We start from the raw sequence: 15385 nt of genomic DNA, 5'->3' as shown, positions 1-15385 counted from the left end.
CAGTAACAGCTATTAATCCATTCTCCAAAGGACAAAAAAAACCACTCTTCTTTTGGTATGGGTTTCATACTTTTTTCTTTATATTTCTCAAAAAAAATTCTTGTTCCCTATATTCCTCATTTTTAATACATGACTAGCACTGTATGATTTACTTTCTTCATATTTTGGGGTTTTTGATTTTTGGGAATATGCAGTGCAGTAATAATGAGATGATCATTTGTTCCATATGAAGACAATAGGACCAGGAGTACATATTCAGTGTGATATATAAGTTTTTGTTTATATTTTTGTTGTAAAGTTGTTTTACAATATGTGTTCTTGATAACATTTTATAGAACACACACAAACTTCTTGACAGTTTCCCATCCTGCTTTGATGAGGCTTATATGATGAACGGATTAATTAACATTTTGATAAAAAGAAGATGCTCAGTATATTGTAATTTCTTACAGTGTAATTTAAATTCAGAATATATTTGATTAAGATTTTAATCTATATACTGATTCAATTAAATTCAGGTTCTGTATTTTTCAATTTTGTGAAATTTTTGTCTGCATTATCAATGATAATTTAGCACCACAGTACATATAGGTACATAATTATTTGTTGTGTGATCCCCATTTCAGATATCAAGTGAGCTGATATTATTATTATTATTGTTATCATTGTTATTATTATTATTATTATTATACAAAAATTAAAACAAAGTTAGCTTTTAAGATTTGCTTTTACTTTGCTTGTTTATTGTCAAAATTTTCTTGATACATAAAAATTGACATGTTTTACTGACTTTGTTTAATATATCATTTTCTGTGATATGTAACATTAATGTGCAATATACGAGTTTTACTCATTCAGAACTTTTGTTTGCCATACATCCTGCACCAGGTTTCATTGCCAATCAAAAAGACAATATGCCTGAGATAGTTCACCTGTGTGTTATCTGCCTATTATCCAAATGGATGAGCAGGTGGCCAGGAAATTGGGGTCTGTAGGATGCTTTTGATTGAAATTTACACCAGTGTTGTTGATTGGGTATGTTAAGAAAACAGTTGTCTCATGTTTCTTTATATAGTGTTTTGTATTTACATCCATATTTGAAAGCACATCAGCATCATTTGTCCAATATTGAAAGACTCCCATGCAAAGATACTTTGTGTCAAAGCTGGTCAAATTGTGTTCAGCAGTTTTAGATAAATTATGTGAATGCTTTTCCACTTTTAGTAATAGCAGTCACATTTGATGGCAGAATTTCACCATTGGTTTAAATCTTAGTCATTTTCTCATTTGGTGACTTTCTTTCAGAGTCTTTCAAATGGTCTTTTATAAGATGTCTTTAAATATTTTTTCTCATTATACTATCAGCAGCCATATTTGATGCCCAAATGCTTTATGTAAACTTGGGCCAAATTTAGATGAGTGGGTTTTTTTAGAAGAAATTGAAGGATTTTCCATTTTTAGTGATGGTGTTTGATTTTGTATAAATTTGATAGCTCTTAACATAAAAATTGTTTCTTTGAAATGTGTTTAATTTCTGTTGAACAGTTTCTAAAATAATATATACAGTTTGAGACAAAACAATTTCATTAATGTAGATGAAAGCAAAGAAGCTATGAAAAAAAATAATGGAATAAAAAAGGAAATATTTTTTTAATTTATATTTTAAAGATAACATATCAGTATTTATCTCATAGCCAGTACACTTTGCAGTTTAATATTTTTGATATTATAACATGTTATCATATCTCTTTATGTGATTCTGATTGGTCCAAATAAGCCCATGAAGTTATTGCACAATTTTCTCTTTAATGATTGGCTGCGATATTGGGAAAACATTTTTAACCCTGCCTTCTAGAATGCTTTGTTTTCAATTAAAAATTTGGCGCCCATTTTTCAACTCAACCTCAGAAAGGAAATTGAGGAGAAATTATCTTGGCTGTCTGAGTATGGGCAATTTACCCCAACAGGGGTTTGTTTTGTCATGTATTACAATATCATCATAAGAAAAAATATGTAAAACTCCAAGACAAGAACAACAACAAGAATTAAAACTAAAAGTATTGCTTATTTGATAGCATGGGGGTTGGCGGGGGGAGGCATATATCTGTAACAAAGAATCCACCCTATGTATAAAAGCGTGTATTAAATGTTAACTTACAGAAGTAAATAAACTCACCTCTGTTCACAGAAGAATGAAGATACACTGTATAAACCAATTCTCCCTGACTGACAGAATTTTGTCCAACCACGGCACATATACGCGATAAATACGTGATGCAAATCCGACTCAAAAAGAAATTTGTTTACATCTTTCCAACTCAAATACTGCAAATATCTGGTCACAAATAGTCACAAATACATTACAGTAAATAGGAGAATTTCTGCATCAAGTAATCCTATTTCACATGAAAATTCCAACAATTAAATGTTTAGTTGTGAAAGTGACATGTTAGGGTAAACATGTACTCTATGCTAGACCTACTGTATACCATATCAAACAATGTGACATCACATGCATTGATCATTTTGTTTTGTAAAATGATTTTGTCATTATAAAATGTTCTGTCAATTTGGATGGATACTTGTTCATTGATTACAGTTTGTGAGAAAAAGCAATCTAATTTTACTGGTTGAACTTTGTTTGGGACTATATTTTTGTTTGGGACTATATTTTATGCAGAACAAATGAAAGGCACACTGTCTGTCAGAATGAACACAATTATTCATTCTTCTTTCTGTCTGAATAATTTCCACTGAAATAAAAATTATGCAATAAAAAGAATCTCAATTGGGTAATAATTTAATATTAATTTAATTCAACTCGTTCATAAATTCAGTATTAAATTGTTACCCATTTGAGATCCTCTGTGTATGGAAAATATTGACATTTCTACAAGACAAATAGAGCATGTGTGTGTGTGTATGTGTGTGTGTGTATATATATATATATATATATATATATATATATATATATATATATATATATATATATTCATCTACAGAAATCACCACCATGTTATCAAGATAATTGGTACACATATTCATACACACACACACACATACACACACACACATATATATATATATATATATATATATATATATATATATATATATATATATATATAAAGGTTTGTTACTCTATTAACTGTTTGTCAAACATTTCAATTTACAGTTTGTTTAAATGCTCTGTTTTTACATTAGAGTTAAAAACAACAATATTTTTTAACTGAGACCAACATTTTTGCAGCCTATATTAAACATACCGGTACATGTATAAATACAGTTTAATTTTTGCATATAGAATTATCAGATTAATTATATCATCAGTTTCGTCTTCAATTTCAAAGATAATATTTATGTTTTTATTTGTATGGCTACATTTACTTTTTATCCATTGTAAAAGATCACCAAAAAATCTTAGTAAAGTGACAGTCTCAAAAGAAGTGAAATTTTCTGTTCATTACATTTAAAAAGAGCAGAGCTCATTTGGGATAGTTCTAAGCCTTTTGAGAAATACATTTACAGGCAAAATTCCATTTAGTACATGCATGTTCATCTGCAGCAGTATAAGAGTTAGACATTTTGAAGTTTTATATAGTAGTCTGACCCATTAAGTGTGTTCAGTCTGTCTGACCTGTTGGGTCTTTTTGTTGACTTTGGGGTGAGGCGGGGACCAGTTTTATATTAATTAAAACACTAAGTCATATTGTAATCTACTGTTTATATACAATATACACGCTAGTTCTGTCCACCTCTCCAAATTCTACACTAATTCTACATTGTTTCTCACTATGTCCACTCGGAATATCCATCTATCACTCTATTATGTCTATTAGGTATCCTTTCTCTTAACTCCCCATCTTGTATATCTCTTATTTACAACTACATCTTATCTCTACTGTCCCTTTTTCTTTCTCTGCCCTTTTTCTGCTTTCTGCCCTTCTACCTTCTGCTTTTTCTACTGCACACTATATCTTGTATCTATATACACATATCGTAATCCAACAGCCTTTCCCCACATACAGAAGATGATTGGCTAACCATTTCTAGATGAATGACAGACAGCTCTCTTCACCCAGATTATACCATAAGTAAATAGTGCTGAAACAGCAGGAATATGACCCAGTTATCCAGATATGTCATGATGCTAACCTATATACCCAGATTTGTCAAAGCCTTCCTGAAACCCAAAAATGTTGCTTGCTATTGATATGTCCTCACGCCCAACTTACATTAGTTTCTATGATGCTGACCTAGTTACCCAGATTTATCATTGCTTCCCTCACATATGTCTCTGAAATTCCCATATTCACACACCCCACATATTACTAGTTAGAAACCTGACATTGGTACTGCTATATATTTGACTTTTTCCCCACACTAAAACCCCTTTTGTCATATGTACTGAGAATCCTTTTGGTCATAGTAGCAAGACAACATTTCTGCCAGTTGTAATCTTCTAAATTTGCCAAATTCAAATTTTTTAAGAAGCGGATAATTATTTCTAACCTGTTTATCGTGCATAAATCTACATACTCTTTTATAATGATAGACACAGCAGTATATATAAATAGCTGTTGCAGACTTGATTTGTAATTTATACTAAATTTATTTTTATATGACTATAGCTGCAAGTATGCTTTAAACATCATTGAAAGTTAAAGCAAATCTGTTTTTGAAAACTTTCAAAACTTATCCAGGAGCCATCCTAATTAATAAAATCATAGACAAATCTAATACCTTACTGAAACCATGTTTTCTAATGCACTTTTTTCCATTATTGTAATATAAAGATTAAACAATATTTGTGTTTCTTCAGCTTGCACAGCTGTGACCATTTTGAATGATCTAGTTAGTTCTGAATATGATTCAATGATGTTAAATCAAGAGCAGTTAAGATCCTTTTTCACTTGGTTCAGAAAATCTGTTTCAAATCAAAAGAAATAATTCAGATTTTAAACTGAACAATATAACAATGAATCCCATTTAGATTCATCAGATAATAGTCTTCTAAGCCATGTCATTTTCAGTGCATTCACAAACTTAAATACATCAGTTCTGTTTAATGTCTCCTCCCTCCAATACTCCTTGATAGCAACATTTGTTTTGATTTGGTCCTTTGAACCATGCCATACAAACTGGTACATGACTGTTTACTTCACTTCACTTAAAAGCCTGTTTAGATGGATTTTAATGACAAGAAAACCGGACTAAATTTAGAGATAGCTTTTTATCAGTCATCCTTCATAATGGAGTTCTAAACCTCTTATTCCACTGAATTAGCAGGTTCTTCATTTCACATATTTTAGATGGATAATTTCGAGATGCCATTTTTTAAAGTTAACTGAAAATTTTATACCAAAGCCTCAGTACATCCCCATTTAAGCGTATATTCTGGAAAATATTTTGTTGTTGCTACCTGTTCTACAAATTCAAACAATGTCTTTTCAGTATCTATACTAAGGCCAGAATAAATATTGAATAAAGGCCAGACTGTGTTATATAAAATACAAATGAAACTCTTCAACATTCATTATGTTCACAGATTTCAGTTTCATAACTTAAAACGACCCATGAGTATGGGAAGGTATTGAAATTGCAGATTAAATGATGCATTTAGTAGCAGATAGAGGTACAGTCTTGCTCCAAGAACTTTCAGCAGGTTGTGCATTTATTATGAAAAAACTTGTCTTCAATATGTCAACATGGAGCAAGTTTGCACTAAAAAAAAATAAAACTTATTATATGTAGCATTGGCATTTTGTTGCTGTTGCTCTGTTGGTACATTAGTCTACTCTCTCTCTCTCTCTCTCTCTTTATATTTGTACATGTATGTATGTGTATATATATATATATATATATATATATATATATATATATATATATATATATAATTGAGCCAGCTCTTGTGAAAACCGGCCTTTATGATGTTGGGCGAGAAATACTGAAAAACCCAATCAAAGTGTGACGTCAAATTTTTTGTAGGCATGATTATGTGGAAGTGATTTTGCCATTTTCTGAGTGATACTGGACTAAAGAGACAATTTTTGAAAATTTTTCATGGATTGTGGTGATGACAGCGTATTTGAGGTATGTTAATCCCAAATAGTAAATTTCAAAAATTAGGACAAAATGAAGAAATGTGTAGAATATTTCATGTATTTATCGTACAGGTCAATTTGATTATTCTTTGGTGATCGAAGAATGAATCTAAACATTATAAAATGTTTGAATATATGTTATTATGTCCTATGTATGTTTGAAAAATATTAAATCTAAGAATTATTTCATATATTTGTTATCAGTTATAATTTTTATGTCCTTGGAAAAAACAACCATACGAAAAGTTTAGTTCCATGAAATTGTGTAATGTGTAGAAAAGTTCTGTAGGACAATTAACATTTGTGTTTGCAACATTGTAGGTTTGGTAGCACAAATGGTACCACTGGTGGAACATTTGAAACATTATACATGGCTATCCGAGCGCACCCAGCTCAAATCCCATTGTTGCTTTTTCGCCCACAATTTTTCCTTCTTCCTTAAACTAAATTTTATATTTAGAAAAAATTAAATTTTGAAAGAATAGAAAATGATAAAATTAAAATGTTTATCTTTGGTATTATACTCAATGCTTTTATGCAATGAAAGTTTGTAGAAGTCCACTGAATCCTGGAAATAATTTTTGAAATTTTAATTAGGAAAATAAGAAGAAACAGAAAGATATAATTTCAAAGTATATTTCACTAAGGAAACTGAAGTGACATTATAAAGTAACGCAAAATCCTTAAGGACCCTTGATTATAAAGTTTCTTGCAAGTTTGTTTCAAAGGGTATTTCAGCAGGCACATTCAGATAAATTATGGTATGTCAGTCAGAGTTAACTTTTTTTTATCTAATGAGAAGTAGTCAAAAATATTAACTAGCTACTGTATATATTTTAAAAAATTTGTCCAGACATTTTGGGAAATGTCCACGATCTCATATTTATGATGTTTTCATTTTTCTAACAACATTAATGATTTTTGAAAGTTTTGCGATACCTGTAAATTGTGTTTAGCCTTTTTTATTATGCTACGATTTAAAGAACTACCGCCCAGTTTCTAATCTCCCATTCATTTCAGAAATCTTAGAAAAAGTTGTTCTATCTCAGCTTGTATCTCATCTAAATTCAAATAGTCTTTTTAGCAATGTGCAATCTGCATATCGCCCTTGCCACAGTACTGAAACTACTCTTGTAAAAGTAGTTAATAACATTCTCTCTGCACTGGATAGCGGAAAGATTACAGTCCTCACCCTCCTTGATTTGTCTGCAGCATTTGACACAATAGACCATGATATATTACTTCACCATCTCCAGCATGTATTTGGCATTCATGATACAGCCTTACTGTGGTTCAAGTCCTACTTGGTCAACAGGACACAAATTGTATCTGCAAATGGAATACACTCCAGCCCAGTTGATCTATGTTGTGGTGTTCACACAGGGGTCTGTTCTTGGACCTGTTCTCTTCATTCTGTACATTCAGTCGCTCTCAAGTGTCATAGATCATCATCCAGTGTTTCACCAATTGTACGCTGATCACACCCAAATATACGAGTCTAGCCACCCAACTGAAGTTGATGCTACCATCCAAGGTGTAGAGAGGTGCATTTCTGATGTGAAATCATGGATGACTTGTAACAAGCTGCAGATGAATGATGATAAAACTGAGGCCGTTCTGATCACAACACAAAGACTTTCTCATTCACATCCTTTACCTCAAACAATAAATATCAGCAATGCCAACATTAAATTCACACAATCAGTACGAAACCTAGGTGTTACTCTGGACAGTACTCTCACATTGCACCAACATGTCATGAACATATGCAAGGCTGCATATCTTGAGCTGAGACGCATCAGCTCAATTTGCAAATATCTTTCAGTTGATGCCACTAAAACACTTGTGTGTTCATTAGTACTTTCAAGACTGGACTATTGTAACTCAATTCTGTCTGGTTCATCTCAATATCTACTCCAGAAACTTCAAAAAGTTCAAAACACTGCTGCTTGGATCATACTTAAGAGTACCACGATCAGAGCACACATTCCCGCTGCTCTGTACCCTACACTGGCTATCCATTCGATCCAGAATCAAACACAAAATTTGTTCTCTGTGCTACATTTCACTGTCTGACTCTAGTCCAACATACCTATCTGACCTCACCCATGTGTACACATCAGCAAGATACTTACCCTCCTCTTCTGACAATCGCATACTCATTATTCCCACTATGAAAACAAAGTCATATGGACAGCGTTTTTTTTTTTTTTGCATACCAAGGTCCAGCAACGTGGAATGAATTGCCCACTGAACTTGGACACAAAGACAGTGATGACATTCAAGAGGGCTCTCAAAACTCACTTATTTCGACAGCAAGAACAAACTTAAAGACCTAATAATGTTTCCCACCTGAAATATTCTCAGCATGTTTTTTTTTATTTTTTAATGTTTTTCTAATTTCATGGTGTTTGTTTTTGTAATAATATTATATTATATTATCTAACAATGGAGAGACAGAAAAGGATATTTTGCCCAGTTCATAATGTCCTTGTAGGCAAAAAGTACTATACAATTTTATGTTAACTTTGTACATAACGCAGTGTATCATAATGCCTTACATCCAATATAACTAAGCTTACATTATTCACAAGGAAGGTCTCTGGCTTTTAAAAAATTGTCGCCAAAAAAAAAACAGCCACTTCAATATTTTGTTGCCAATTTTCAAAAAATCGCGCCAGAACAAGTAGTGAATATTTTTCCAAGTCTATTAATGTAATATGCAATGAAAATTGAAAAAAAAAATAAGATGGTTATTTCTTTATTGAAAACAAGCAATACAGCCATAATATTGCAAAATAAATCATTACATGACTGTTTTGCACTACTTCCATGGTCTTTGCATCCCATATCACAGTTAGTGCATAGGTATGACTGTTGTCACCTGAAATAAATGCATTATCAAATGTAAAATATCTATTTTTATGACATCTACAGTCTCTCATTTTTTTAATAGCAACATCAGGTATTAAGCAAATCTATATTGTACATATATAATAATAGTTTTGTAAGGAACTTTAGTTAATGACACTTTTAATACTAAAACCCTAACATCGTACTTTGCAATGTAAGATAGGTGACCTATAATGCGACCATCGATTTCATGCATCGAGGAATTAACCACCACCCCTTTTTTTATGGCTAGCTTCACGAAGTACATCTCCGTCTACCAGGAGTTCAGACATTTATTTTTGCCACACTTTACATACTTTGCTTGTGGTGAATTGCTTCATAAATCCCAAGAATGATCACTAAATGCTGTAGGATCTCCCTTCCCACCAATGAAACTTACACGAGTCAACATCGGGCATTAATGTACTTTATATATATGCATTAACTTTTAGGAAATAGGAATTCATGCACCATGCTGTAAGTTAATTTAATTCTTTCACTTCTGTATTTTGAGAAATAAATTATTTTCAGTTACACAAAACTTGTTTTGCTATTTCTTGTTGCGTAGTTTAAGTCCCAGGATTCGTAACACAGGATTGATGGCAAAAGTAAAAGATCAATAAGCAAAATTAACATGTACATATAACTTACCCCGCCTGGATTCATGTTTGGTGACACACTCCTTCTTCAAAATATCACAACCAGATGTAAATGACGACTTGTGCCTTGATACATATATCACAGAACATCTGCTTTAACTTTGTATTATATCTCAGGCACGGAGTTTCCAGCTGTCGAGAAATTTTCGAGAACTTTTGACCCGTTCATCATGATCTGGTGTTGCACTTGAAGCATTACTACCATCACTACATGTAGATGATGTTGGACTGCCGGGTATAACATAAGGTTCAGTGACTGTGTTGTCTGATGAATTTGCACTAAATCCAAATGCTTTTAATTTTGTTTACTTACCCTTAGGATGAGTCGACGAACACGCAACGTCTAACTTAGGTTTTCCCATGATAAAGCTGCACTGTTAACAGTAAATAATTCTGATTGAGAATTGTTTCCATTTGCTTTCACAGCAATCGGTACTTCAAATGTAATCAGTTTTCTCTGAGGTTTCAGCAAAACATTTTATTGGCACAGGGGCCCCGAGTGGCCGAGTGGTCTAAAGCGCTCTCCGTTACGGATCACTGCCATCTCACCTCTGTCTGCGGCGGTTCGAGTCTAGGATTCAGCCAATGTGGGTATATGAGAAAGCTTGCCAGTAGCTTCTCGTGGGTCGGTGGTTCTTTCCGGGGTTTTCCCGGGTTCTTCCTCCACCATTAATACTGGCCGCCATGTATAGCCTATCGTGTGCTGAAAAATGGCGTTAAGCCCCAAAACAACAACAAAAAATTTATTGGCACATTTTAAAAATAACAGAAGGATTATCCGTTTCTGTTCACGTCTTAGCATGACTGAGTATACCACAGTTTATACAGTACTCGGGCCATATGTCAGCATAAGCGAATTATCATCTAACAAGGCACTGCAAAGATGGGTTTGTCAATACGAATAAGAATTTGTTTATGTAAACAGATATATTCCAATACATTGTGTATCCAAGTTCGTGACTTCCTTTCGTGAGCCCTTTAAATGTCTCCACTCGAAATCCATGATAGTATGTACAAATTATACAGCAAAAAAGGTTGTTGCCCAAAAATCGCCAGGCGGTATATTTTGTTGCCAATAAGGAAAAAAACATATATCGCAATTTGCGACATTGGCGAAGCCCAGGGCGATCCCTGGAAGGATCATAAAAGCTGTTTACTTAATCCCAAGCGAATATTTTTGGATAGACTAAAGGTTTACATTATTTTTCTATGCGTTCATGCGATTTTTTTTAAAGTTTATGGCTTTAATTTTTCTCAACAATGGAAGAAAATAACTACATATGAAAAGTGACGTTACTACGTAGGCATGCACTGTGTGTGTGTGTGTGTGTGTGTGTGTGTGTGCAGACGACACCAGTGTTTCCGAGTCATTGCTCAGGCACCGGGTGTAGTGTTTCAGGAAAAAGCCTCAGATCAGGAAGAGACCAATTAATATTTATCAGGTATCAGGACAGACGAATGAGATCGACAAGCATCCAGACCAGATGCAGAGTGCAGGGCTAAGTAGGCATCATCATCAAGAGTATTTGTGACAGAATTTGTCACGTCATGATTTCAGAATATCAGATGGCTAAGACCCATAGAGAAATCTGAAGCTCATACAATTCATTAGCATACTTTTAATGAGACTATGTTATAATAATGAAGTCTAATTTTGGCACCACCATATATTTATTGCCATTATTTGAGTATGTAGTTTTGAAAATGAAATTCATTTCAAACAAAAATGTGACAACTCCAATATTCCATCCACAATACAGTTAAAAGATAAACCATGTCTCAATATTAAAAGCTGCATCATAAACATTGGACCCAATTAACTAAAATTTCAGTATTTTAAGTCAACATCATTTCACCCTATGAAATAAATTTTATTGAGAAACTGCAGACAACTCCGGTGGCCTAGTTGTTAGAGCATCCGCCTCGGAAGCGGGAGGTCGTGGGTTCGAACTCCGGCCGAGTCATACCAAAGACTTACAAAAATGGTACAAACAGCTGCCTCACCAGGCGCTCAGCAGTAAGATGTTAGTGTTAGGACTGGTCGGGCTGGTGTCAGGATAATGTGATTGTGTTGCATGATGCCCCAGTGCTAGCCATCACTATAAACTGCCACACTGCAGACATTATAGCGATATGACTGAAAAATTGTCAATGCTACGTTAAAAATCCTAATCACACACACGCACGCACTATTATGCGTGTTATTGAGCATGTTATTGGAGTTAGTGTCATGGGGTTAGTTACACCTCTTCGTCGCAAATACATCTAGTGTCAATATAGTTCATGATCCCTAAACTGGACATGTTATTGGAACTCGTGTTATGGGGCTGCAGAGCATTTTATTGTTTAACATGCCGTAACATTATCAATGTATCACATAATACATACTACAACATCATGTGGGAAAATTCAAGAACATATTGTTGACTCTACTGTTGTGAGTTTCTTCACACACACACATACATAACATCCCACAATACAGCTCGATATTATCCACGGGGTCAGGTCAAAGACAAAGAACAATTAAGAACATTTAATTTAACACTGTTAATTATCAAATAAGTCACACAAAGTCACCGATGCTCTACTGTCTGAAAAGATTTTCCAGGAATTCAAGATAAGACTATTCCTTCCTTGTAACCGGGGTAGGTGGGTTAAAATCTTTTTTTTTTTTTCTTCTTCTTGTGAAGTTGGCACTATTTTCATTTAGGACCAGTAATGCTTCATAAGGAGTCTTCTGGCGAAAACACCATGTTGATATGACAACATTTTGGTGGAGCAATGCTATCAAGATTTCCAAAACGGATGCCATTGTGGTCATACTCGACATCACATTGGCACCATTCAAATTTAGTGCCAACTAGACATCATACTAAATTTTTAAATCAAAGTGAAACGCCAATATTACCAGCCTCAAAGTAGTGATAACAAGATTTTCAAAATGGCTATTGTGGCAGGCATATTTAAAGTCAGATCAGCACTATATCATTTGTCATCAAATAGACATCATAAGAAGTCCTTCAGTGAAAACTCAGTGCTGAAATGACCATTCATTCAGACATTGAGGCATGCATATAAAATGTCTGGAGTTGTTTAGTAAAAAAAAATAAATTAAAAAAACATGTTGATACAACCATCCATTCAGGAGAAGTAGTGATAACAATATTTTCGTTATGGACACTGTGGTGGCCATATTGGAGATCAGGTCAGCACCAATTCAATTAAGGAGCCACTAGACATCATACAAAGTCTTCTGGTGAAAATCTGGTAGCAATATTACTTTTCATTCAGGAGGATTAGCAATAACAAGATTTTCAAGATGGCAACTGTGATAGCCATAGTGGCCGTCAGATTGGCATCATTTTCATTTTGTACCAGCCTGATCACCATTAGGAAATTTTCTGGTAAAAGTGGCAATATAACATTTTGTTCAGGGCAGTAGCAATACTATTTTCAAGATGGCCACTGCACCAGCCTTACTGGATATTAATTCAGCATCATTTTAATAGCAGATATTATTTATCCTGCTGCGATTGCATAGCTAATCCATTTTCGTGCTGAAAACTCGTTGCCTGTTCAATGTGAATTCATCCTCCCACATAGTGGAAAAAAAGGTCAAAAATGATCGCTTGCACACGTCTTATGTGACACGTGGTTATATGCAGAAGGCTGATAATACCCATCTTCTTTTTAACGGACGCCATACTGTGTAGACGTCTGCCGAAACTATCTCCAGAGAAATTATGCCTGTAGCAACTTATCGCAAGTAAGCGGTCGTCTTCTGCAGTTTTTAATTTGTCTCGATATAACAACTGTCTGCTCCGTTTTATAAGAAACCGTATCAGTCTTTTTTCCCCATTTACATCTTAGTTCTTTAAAGAGCTTCCTATGCTATCTCTAGTCCGAGTTTCCTTTAACCGTTGCCGCCCCATTTTTGATATTTGGATATTCATGTTGGGGTGTAGGGTCAGAGTCAATTCCCTATCGAAAAGTTGGAATTCGCCGACACCATTTGGGTAGCGGGGTAGCCGGCCCAGCAAACTAAAACGACCGTTCATCGAGATATACCTGCATGAAATCGGTAAGAATATGATTTATTTTCTCAAAATAGCGAATATAGCATTCGGTATGTCTTTAATCCGCTGACAGACGAGATGTAACTACAGCATTCATGAAATTGAACCTGGAACTCGCCATTTGCATTCCGAGTCACATGATTATTCAAATCTCGCAACCTACATGTCAATGACATAAGAGGTCCAATAGAATCACGTGATATCAATAATATACCATTTCGAAAGTTGCTGTACATAGATTTCGAAAATATTAATTAAAAATCACGTAATACTTGTACATAAATATAATGCACACTTAATTCCCAACATATGTATTCTGAGAACAACGACTAGAAACCTGTCGGTATCGCAGCAAGGTGGAGAAAACCAGATTCATCAAGTTCTAAGCACCTGTCGGCAATGTATTTTGGTGGTATCACGTGACTACCGCATTGACCTTTGCTCTCCGCTTGTTGAATGTTTTTTTCCAAGTTGCTGCAACATTTACAGATTTCTGGTAGTTGGTTTTAGAATAAATATTTTTTGAAGTTTATGTTCTTTCATTTTTCTGTAAATAGTACGCGACTTTGATTTATATGCTTGATTATGTTCCTGCAGCAACATTAGAAATGATTTATTGTTGATATCACGTGACTATTTGAACTCTGATGTCATTGACATGTAGGTCGCGAGATTTGTGTAGTCATGTGACTCGGAATGCAAATGGCGAGTTCCAGGTCAAATTTCATCAAATCTGAAGGTAGAGCAGCGATTAGTAAACTCGCTGATGCAGCAAATATTACTCGTTCTGTATCAGCAAATCGGTTAGCACGAAATGCAATATGACAGATTTATTTACCACCACCTACAAAAATTCATCATGTTCATTTTGATGTCAGCACTCCGAATGAGTTCATGAAACAGATATTTTATTTTTACCACACGATACTATTGAATTGGTAGACGTCAATCACGTACATATAAATAGGCGTTAACTGTCGTTGATGTTGCAGCTAGATATAAAAAGGCAGAGCCATTATCAACTAAAGCAGCAGCTGAAGTTGTATCTGCTTTTGAACGAATTTATCAGCGAGGTCCCTTGCGATGGCTACAGTTAGTACAGGTTGATCCTGGCAAAGAATTTCTTGGTGTAGTATCATCTTTGATGAACAAACACAACGACAAAAATCAGACGATGACATACTGCGATTCATTGTGATCAGGAAATTGTTGAACGATTTAATCGAACACTTCTGGGCGATTATTTGGATATCAATATGCAAAGGAAATACTTCAGAAAGATATGAGATCTCGCGAATGGGTTGCAGGATTACCAAGTGTGATAGCTGCATTAAATAATGAAATTACTCGAACAATTGCCATGAAACCTATTCATGCGATTACAAAAAAAAAACAAAAAAAAAAAAAACACATACCAATACAACTACATGAATTTTGAAGACAACCAGTACTAGGTAATGTGACTGTAAGATATTTATATTAACATGGTAAACTGGCAGTCTGTAAAATAAGATCGACTGATCCTATTTTGAGTTTTACGACACATACAATTTCTAGCGTGGTAAGATGTAGACCTGAAATCTACAGATTAGATTCAACTGCTCCTCAACGTGGATTTGTATGCGAACAATTACAAGTAATTCCTGAAGACACA

Source organism: Sinohyriopsis cumingii, chromosome 10 (genome assembly GCF_028554795.1).
Source record: "Sinohyriopsis cumingii isolate HCF-2022 chromosome 10, ASM2855479v2, whole genome shotgun sequence".
NCBI classification, from domain to species: Eukaryota; Metazoa; Mollusca; class Bivalvia; order Unionida; family Unionidae; genus Sinohyriopsis; species Sinohyriopsis cumingii.
Note: the sequence above shows the minus strand (reverse complement) of the source record.